The following is a 9736-nucleotide window of genomic DNA, read 5'->3' as shown; positions in this document are numbered from 1 at the left end:
CTCTAGAAGTGACTAGAAATTTATTTGAAAAGAAATTTAATTCAGGGGTTTTAGGGTTATAGGTTCTTTTTTGGGTACTGATTCGCCAAAAATAGATTAAGCCAGGGGATTCATGTTTGGTCCATCAATTGCATTGGTGATATTGGTGCAAAATTGATATATCTGTCTCAATTCATTTTTAATTTACAATTTAGGTTGATAATTCTCATTTTACTGTTTGAAGCAATGCCGTTTTCCCCTTTTGCACTTGAAATTAAGCTGATTAGCATGATTTTGTGAATTTTGCATTCAGCTTTAATGAGAATAATAAAAAATAAATAAGTTGAGAAGAGAAAAAGTAAGTGATCAATCAAATAGATACTGTGGTATTGTATCTTATTTATTTAATTTAATGAGCAGGCTTATTATCTTATGAATCTACTCTGAATTCTGTTTGAGTGAACATTTTTTATTTTACTGTATGAATGGTACATGATAGGAGTTAAAGTTAATTTTTTGCGTTTATGTTGCTTGCTTCGTTTGAATTTGCTTTTTGATTTTACATCTTGCTTTATTTGCCCGAGTATCCTGCTTCAGCTCCCATTTTGGAGATAGCTTTGTGTGTGTGTGTGTGTGTGTGTCTGTATTCATTGGCTGTACAGGTATCTAGATGTATTACTACTGATTTGCTAAATATATCAGATTAGTTTACATTTAGAATTGTTTCAGGTTCTCTGTGTCCTACTACTTCAGAATGCTGGGCCGAAATCTAAGGATGTCTCTGCATGTTCCTCTTTTGTAAAAGGGAGAGATTAAGTATCAAATTCTAAACAGTATTATCAAGGATTCGGTAAGATTAATAGAGATCTAAAGCAACTAACTTATCCTGTGACCTACAGGTCATGGTAGCAGCCTCATTCATTGGGGCACTAGTTTATGCAATAGCTGCTGTTTTTGTAGTATGTCAGTTCAAAACTAACTAGTATTTTGCTACTAAGTAAAGGGAATATTTGCACTGACAGAGACACAATACACAATACACAATGCACATATATATCCAAATCAGTTAGATATATCTATGTTTATGAGTTACAAAATATAAATCTGATTAACTTGTTTCTAAATTCTTGTTAACAAGTATAGACTTTTTTGACCTGTCCTTCTCTTGTGGTTTTTCTGCTGATATATAATTTAGATTCAGCTTTTATCTCAGTTAAAGTAAGTAGTCAAACAAGTTCTCCTGGTTCTGTTCACATTGATAATTTGGATAAGGTGAGCTTTTTATAGCCCTTTTATTCTGTTTCTTCTGAACTTCCATCTTTGGTTAATAAATTGCTTACTCTCCTTTATTTAGTAAAGCTTTCATGGCCCAAGACATTGGTCAATAAGTGGTTGAATATCAAGTGCAAAACTGATAACTTTCAAGCAGATGATGATGTCCTTTATCAAGGTAATTGACCAATTTTTCACATGGCTTCAATGCAATCTAGGACTCTAGAATTGGGATTCTTAGCTTTCATTTAAAAATATTGTTTTTTATTTACTTTTTAAATGGCTAGACTAGTTAACTATACATATATCTTTTCAATAATACACCCTCAATTCTGTTTAGCTTTTGTGAGCAATGTTCTTTTCTTTTCTTTCTTTGTTTATTTAATTTACCCTTAGTTATGTTGTTTTCCAGCTTCCATGGTTTTTCCTACCATTATTGGTACCCCCAAAAAAAGTTTTTTGTTTTGTTTTGTTGTGTTGTGTTTGATTGAGTGACATGATTAAATAACAGTGGAAAGAGCACATTTTTATTTACTTTATGGTTTTTCCTTTTGCATTTGGGATATTGGTGCAAAATTGATATATCTATCTCAATTCATTTTTAATTTTACAATTTAGGTTGATGATTCTCACTTTACTCTTTGAGACAACGCCGTTTTTTCCTTTTGCACTTGAAATTAAGCTAATTGGCATGATTTTGTGAATTTAGCATTCAGCTTTAATGAGAATAATAGAAAAGTAACAAGTTTGTTTTCTTGTATTTTTAATCTTTAATCTGATACTTGCAATTGGAACATGTGCTTCATTTGTTGTTCTTGCCAGGCAGACTTTTCAGAATTCATTCGGTTCTATGATTTTGTTTTCTTCATGTGTCGTGAGAATGGTCAAAAGAATATTTGTAAGTAGCCCGGTCATTTCCTTCAAAATAATCTTGTATTGATTGCGTATGGTGGTGAATCAGTATGCAAAATCCTTACATGCTTCTCTTTTTGAATTATGATAATCTGCAGCTGTAAGCAGAGCAGTAACTGCTTGAAAATTAGTTCTTGCTGGGAATGAACAAGGGAATGAACACTGATACAATTGTTAAGGCCAATAGTTTTTTTGATGGTGATGAAGATCAGCATGAAAGATGTGTTTGAGAAGAATTTGAAGGTGCTTCAGAATATTTTTTAGTCATTATGCCAAGATTAGAAGATTAATGATTTTTTGTTTGTTAAGTTCTTTTCGGATATAGAGTGCAAACTTTGCATTTTAATTGATATGTGATACAAGTTTCATGTGACTTAAATTATCTCTTTTTAAGATTATGTCTTTGAATTGTGTAAGGATGATTTTTATTATTTAAAAAAATTATTTAGTATAATTATGTGTTTAATTTTATTTTATAATATTTAACTCATTTAATTAAAAATGTTAAATTATATATGTAATAATATTATTAAATATTATGTTGTATAAAAAATTATTAGAATATTATATACATATAGAAAATTAAAAAAAAAAACAATGAAGGACCTAAGGCTACACTTATATAGAGTAGCTATGGTTATACAGAAAATTTAAAAAAAAAAGGACCTAGGGCTACACTTATATAGAGTAGCTATAATATACAATGCGGCTACGTTTTACAAGTGATGCAGTAGCGTTGAAAAGCGTAGCCTATTCTGGTAAAAATGGAACCAGAAAAGCGTAGCCTTTGGTCCTGGACAGCATCACTTGAAAAGCGTAGCCTATTCCCAAACGCCAAAAGCGTAGCCTTTGGTGCTGAAAAGCATAGCCTTTGAGAATAGGCAACGGCCGAATAGGAATCACCCCAAAAAGCGTAGCCGTAGCCCAAAAAGTGTAGCCGTAGCCTAAGGCATCATTTTTTTTCACTTTTGGCTACACTTTTCAAGTGTACCTAAATGACTGTTTTTCTTGTAGTGTCTGCTTAGAATTCTCTGTCTGTTGCTGAGAAGAGGATGGAAAAGGTTTGCTATTGCCAAACCTGTTTCTTCCACCATTGTTATTTTTGAAGCCTTGTTTAGGCTTCTGTTGATCCTTCCATGAGAGATTAGGATGATTCCTCCATGAAGGATTGTAGTTGTTTCCATAGGATTTTCCCACGTAATTCACCACTGCCATTGTAGGATTCTCAGGGTCATAGGCTTCTCCTTCAGGGGAGGCTTCTTTAGTACTGCCTGATGCAGCTTGCATTTCAGTCAGACTCTAAGAAATCATATTGACTTGCTGTGTCAATATTTTATTCTCAGCCAATATTGCATTCAGAGTATCAATCTCAAGAACTCCTTTCTTCTGAGTTGTCCCATTATTCATAGGATTCCTTTCAGAAGTGTACATGAACTGGTTATTTGTAACCATTTCAATGAGTTCTTGGGCTTCTACAGGCGTCTTCTTCAGATGAAGAGATCCTCCAGTAGATTGGTCAAATGACATATTGGACAATTCAGACAGACCATCATAGAATATACACATGATGCTCCATTCTAAAAACATGTCAGAAGGACACCTTCTGATCAATTGCTTGTATCTTTCCCAAGCTTCATAGAGGGATTCACCTTCCTTCTGTCTGAAGGTTTGGACTTCCACTATAAGTTTACTCAACTTTTGAGGTGGAAAGAATTTGGCCAAGAAGGCATTGACCAGCTTTTCCCAAGAGTTCAGGTTATCTTTAGGTTGTGAGTCCAACCATGTCTTAGCTCTGTCTCTTACAGCAAAGGGAAAAAGCATAAGTCTATAGACCTTAGGATTAACCCCATTGGTCTTAACAGTGTCACATATTTGCAAGAATTCAGCTAAGAACTGATGAGGATCATCCAATAGAAGTCCATGAAACTTGTAATTCTGCTGCATCAGAGAAACTAATTGAGGCTTAAGCTCAAAGTTGTTTGCTCCAATTGTAGGAATTGAGATACTCCTTCCACAGAAGTCAGAAGAGGGTGCAATAAAGTCACCAAGCATCTTCCTTGCATCTCCACCATTGTTGTTGGGTTTGGCCATGTCTTCTTCTTTTTTGAAAAATTCTTTCAGGTCCTCTTCAGAGTGTTGTGCTTTAGCTTCTCTTAGCTTCCTCTTTAGAGTCCTTTCATGTTCTGGATCAGCTTCAACAAGAATGTTCTTATACTTGCTCCTGTTCATATGAAAAAGAAGAGAACAGAGAAAGAAGAGGAATCCTCTATGTCACAGTATAGAGATTCGTTATGTGAGTAGAAGAAGAGAAGAATAGAAGAATGAGAAGAGAGAAATTTGAACACAGAGGGGGAGAGAGGGTTCGAATTTTAAGAAGAAGAGAAGTGTTAGTGATTAAATAAATAAATAGAAAGAGATGAGAGAGAGAGAGAATTCAAAATTTAAATTAAAATAAAAGGAAAATATTTTTATTTTTATTTTAATTATTGGTTAGTATTCAAAAATTAAGAGAAGAAATAAAATAAAATTTGAAAAAGATAAGAAATAGTAATTAATTTATTTAGTTTTCAAATTTTAGAGAAAAGATATGATTGAAATAGAAAACTTTTAAAATCAAACAAAAAGTTAAGTAGTTAATTGAAAAAGATTTGAAAATCAATTTTGAAAAGATAAGAAGTTAGAAAAGATTTTGAAATTAAGTTTTGAAAAAGATATGATTGAGGTAAAAAAGATATGATTGAAAATCATTTTGAAAAAGATTTGAATTGGAAATTAAAAAGATTTGATTTTGAAAATTAAAGTTGATTACTTGACTAAAAAGAAACTAAAAGATATGATTTTAGAATTTAAAGATTGATCCTTTCTTAATAGGGAAGTAACAACTTGAAAATTTTTGAATCTAAACATTAAATGTTAGCATTAATTTTGAAAATATGAAATAAAAATAAGAAAAAGATTTTGAAAATCAAATTTTTAGAATTTTCGAAAATATTGAAAAAAAATGAAAAAGATTTGATTTTTGGAAAAGATTTGAAAAAGATAGAATTTTTAATTTGAAACTTTGACTTGACTAATAAGAAATTACTAAATTTTAAAATTTTATGACTAAGTCAATTCAAATTTTCAGAAATTTATGAGTGAAATAAGGGAAAGATATTTTTTTATTTTTGAATTTTTAATGAGGAAAGAGAAAAACATAAAAATGACACAAAACACAAGAAATTAAGATCAAAACTAATAATGCATGCAAGAACACTTTGAATGTCAAGATGAACACCAAGAACACTTTGAAGATCATGATGAACATCAAGAACTTATTTTTGAAAATTTTTAAGAAAAGAAAAACATGCAAGACACCAAACTTAAAAATTTTTATTCTCTAGACACTAATAATTCAAGAATGCATATGAAAAACAAGAAAAGACACCAAATAAGAAAATGCAAAGATCAAACAAAGAAATTCATCAAGAACAACTTGAAGAACATGAAGAACAAAACTCAATGAATGAATTTTTTTTCGAAAATTTTTAAGATAATTTAAAAATATGCGATTGACACCAAACTTAAAATTTGACACTAGACTCAAACAAGAAACACAAAATTTTTTGGTTTTTATGATTTTATTAAAATTTTTGTACTTTTCGAAAATATTTTGGAAAAAGAAAAATAAAGAAATTCAAAATTTTTAATACGAATTCCAGGAATCATGCAATGTTAGTCTAAAGGATACAACAGCCAAATTGATGGGAATCAACTAGCTCTTGTGATGATAAAAGCATCATCTGAAACTCTAGAATTCATTCTTAGAAATTCTGAAGAATTTTTAGAAAACTAAACATATTTTATTTTGTTCTTCAGAAAAAAATTTTTTTTTGAAATAGTAATTTTTTTTGAATTTTTTTTTGAAAATAAAAAAGTAAAAAGCTTAAAAATAAAATAAAATTACCTAATCTGAGCAACAGGATGAATCCGTCAGTTGTCCAAACTCGAACAATCCCCGGTAATGGCGCCAAAAACTTGGTGCACGAAATTGTGATCTCAACTGTGCCAACATCTTAGTACGCACGATTGTAATCTCAACTATTCTTCACAACTCCGCACAACTAACCAGCAAGTGCACTGGGTTGTCCAAGTAATAAACCTTACGTGAGTAAGGGTCGATCCCACGGAGATTGTCGGCTTGAAGCAAGCTATGGTCATCCTTATAAATCTCAGTCAGGCGGATTCAAATGGTTATAAGGTTTTGATAATTAAAAGATAAATAAAATATAAAATAGGGTAGAAATACTTATGTAATTCATTGGTGGGAATTTCAGATAAGCGTCTGGAGAATGCTTTGTATCTTCAGAACCTCTGCTTTCCTATTGCCTTCTTCCAACCATGCGTTACCTCCTTCCATGGCAAGCTGTATGATCCTCTCGGATGAAAACAAATCCATCTGCGCTGTCACCACAGGGCTAATCATCTATCGGTTCCCGCTAGCGTCGGAATAAGACCATTGTCCTTTTGCACACTGTCACTTGTGCCCCACATTTGCAGGTTTGAAGCTCGTCACAGTCATCCCTTCCCAGATCCTACTCGGAATACCACAGACAAGGTGTATACTTTCTGGATCCCAGGAATGATGCCTTTATTCTAGCCTATACCACGAAGATTCTAATCTTAGATTAGACACCCAAGAGAATATACTCTAACTGTCGCCCAATGACTACGTTGAACATCATGTAGATCACTTTGTGATTGTCAGGTACGTGACCTTGGCTAAGCAAGTAATGAAGATTGGGTGATTGTCATGGGTCACCCCTTCATTTTGACTTAACTGAATTAAGTACGAGAGTATATCTTGGAGAAGAAGTAGGCGTGAATTGGATAGAAAAATAGTAGTAATTGCATTAATTCATGAAGAACAGCAGAGCTCCACACCTTAATCTATGGGACGTAGAAACTCCACCATTGAAAATACATAAGTGAAAGGTCTAGGCATGGCCGTGAGGCCAGCCCCCAAACGTGTACAATACGAAATGTAAAAATGTCATATCTATCTCTAAATGAATCTCTAAAAGTAGTTTTTATACCAAGCTAGCAACTAGGGTTTACAGAAAATGAATAACTAAATGCAGATAGTGCAGAAATCCACTTCCAGGTCCCACTTGGTGTGTGCTTGGGCTGAGCATTGAAGATTTTTCGTGCTTAGGCTGTTCCTGGAGTTAAACGCCAGCTTTGGTGTGTGCTTGGGCTGAGCATTGAAGATTTTTACGCCAGAATTCCTTGGGCTGACTTTGAACGCCAGTTTGGTCCATCAAATCTCAAGCAAAGTATGGACTATTATATATTTCTGGAAATCCCAGGATGTCTACTTTCCAACGCAATTGAGAGTGCGCCAATTGGGCTTCTGTAGCTCAAGAAAATACACTTCGAGTGCAGGAGGGTCAGAATCCAAAAGCATCTGCAGTCCTTTCTCAGCCTCTGAATCAGACTTTTGCTCACGTCCCTCAATTTCAGCCTGAAAATATCTGAAATTACAGAAAAACACACAAACTCATAGTAAATTCCAGAAATGTGATTTTTGCATAAAAACTAATAAAAATATAATAAAAAGTAACTGAAACATACTAAAAACTACCTAAAAATAATGCCAAAAAGGGTATAAATTTTCCGCTCATCACAACACCAAACTTAAATTGTTGCTTGTCCCCAAAAAACTAAAGACAAAATAGGATAAAAAGAAGAGAAAATACAATAAATTTCAAAATATCAATGAAGCTTAGTTCCAATTAGATGAGCGGGACTAGTAGCTTTTTGCTTCTGAACAGTTTTGGCATCTCACTTTATCCTTTGATGTTCAGAATGATTGGCATCCATAGGAACTCAGAATTCAAATAGTGTTATTGATTTTCTTAGTTCAGTATGTTGATTCTTGAACACACCTACTTTATGAGTCTTGGCTGTGACCCTAAGTATTTTGTTTTCCAGTATTACCACCGGATACATAAATGCCACAGACACATAACTGGGTGAACCTTTTCAGATTGTGACTTAGCTTTGCTAGAGTCCTCAGTTAGAGGTGCCCAAAATTCTTAAGCACACTCTTTTTGCTTTGGACCATGATTTTAACCGCTCAGTCTCAAGCTTTTCACTTGACACCTTCATGCTATAAGCACATGGTTAGGGACAGCTTGATTTAGCCGCTTAGGCCAGGATTTTAGTCCTTTTGGGCCCTCCTATCCACTGATGCTCAAAGCCTTGGATCCTCTTTACCCTTGCCTTTTAGTTTAAAGGGTTACTGGCTTTTTCTTTTTCTTTCTTTTTCTTTATTTTTCGCCAGTTTTTTTCTTCGCAAGCTTTGTGTTTTTCACTGCTTTTTCTTGCTTGAAGAATTAATTTTATGATTTTTTAGATTATCAATAACATTTCTCTTTTTTCATTATTCTTTCAAGAGCCAACAATTTTAACATTCATAAACTTCACTATCAAAAATATGCACTGTTCAAGCATTCATTTAGAAAACAAAAAGTATTGCCACCACATAAAAATAATTAAACTATTTTCAAGATAGAATTCGAAATTCATGCACTTCTTTTTCTTTTTCAGAAAACATTTTTCATTCAAGAAAGGTGAAATATTCATGGAACATTCATAGCTTTAAGACATATACACTAAACACTAATGATCAATGAAGACACAAACATAGACAAAACATAAAGCATAAAAACGAAAAACAGAAAAATAAGAACAAGGAAATTAAAGAACGGGTCCACCTTAGTAATGGTGGCTTCTTCTTCCTCTTGAAGAACCAATGGAGTGCTTGAGCTCCTCTATGTCTTTTCTTTGCCTTTGTTGAGGTCCATGAGTGGGCTTTCTTATTTGCTCCATCCTCTTTCTAGTGATGGACTTTTGAGATGAATCTCTCCATCTCCCATGACTCAGAGTTGGAAATAACAGCCTTCCCTTTCCTCTTCCTAGAGGTTTCTCCGGCCTTAGGTGCCATTAGTGGTTATGGAAAGCAAAAAGCTGAGCTTTTCCACACCACACTTAAAAGCTTTACTCGTCCTCGAGCAAAATAAGATAGAAGGGAGTAGAAGAATAATGATGCAATTAATTTTGAAAACTTATTACTGTATACAAGAAAAAATTAAAAAAGAGTTGAAAAGAATTTGAAAAGATATGTAAGTTTTGAAAACGTTTTGGAAGGAATTAAAAAGAATTGAAAAAGAATTAAAAAGAATTGGAAAGATTATTAATTTTTGAAAATAGAAATTGAAAGATGAATGTTTAAAATATGTTAAATGCAAAAAAATTATGAATTAAAACATGAAAAATTGAAAACAAATCGAATTGGAAACAAAATTACCTCCCTTGTGTCATCCTGGCGTTAAACGCCCAGAATGCTCCCACTTGACTGCCTCTTTGGACGTTTAATGCCCAGCCAGATATCCTGGCTGGCGTTAAACGCCAGGAATCCTTCTTTACTGGGCGTTTTTCTGAATGCCCAGAATGCTGCCCAAATGGGTGTTAAACGCCCATTCTATTATCCTTACTGGCGTTTAAATACCAGTAAGCCTGTCCTCCAGGG

The 9736-nt window shown here is 33.3% G+C and overlaps 1 long non-coding RNA gene across 2 annotated transcripts; it reads left to right on the top strand.

The window, feature by feature from the left end:
* LOC110265573 lies at positions 645 to 2556 on the top strand. Of its 2 annotated transcripts, XR_002351732.1 has the most exons (4): positions 645 to 829; positions 1175 to 1251; positions 1334 to 1429; positions 2074 to 2084. It is a non-coding gene; the product is annotated as an uncharacterized LOC110265573 (long non-coding RNA). The 2 variants fall into 2 exon arrangements; XR_002351733.1 differs by having other exon boundaries at positions 1334 to 2556.

This window comes from Arachis ipaensis, chromosome B08 (genome assembly GCF_000816755.2).
Source record: "Arachis ipaensis cultivar K30076 chromosome B08, Araip1.1, whole genome shotgun sequence".
NCBI classification, from domain to species: Eukaryota; Viridiplantae; Streptophyta; class Magnoliopsida; order Fabales; family Fabaceae; genus Arachis; species Arachis ipaensis.
Note: the sequence above shows the minus strand (reverse complement) of the source record. Positions and strands in the feature narration are given on the sequence as shown.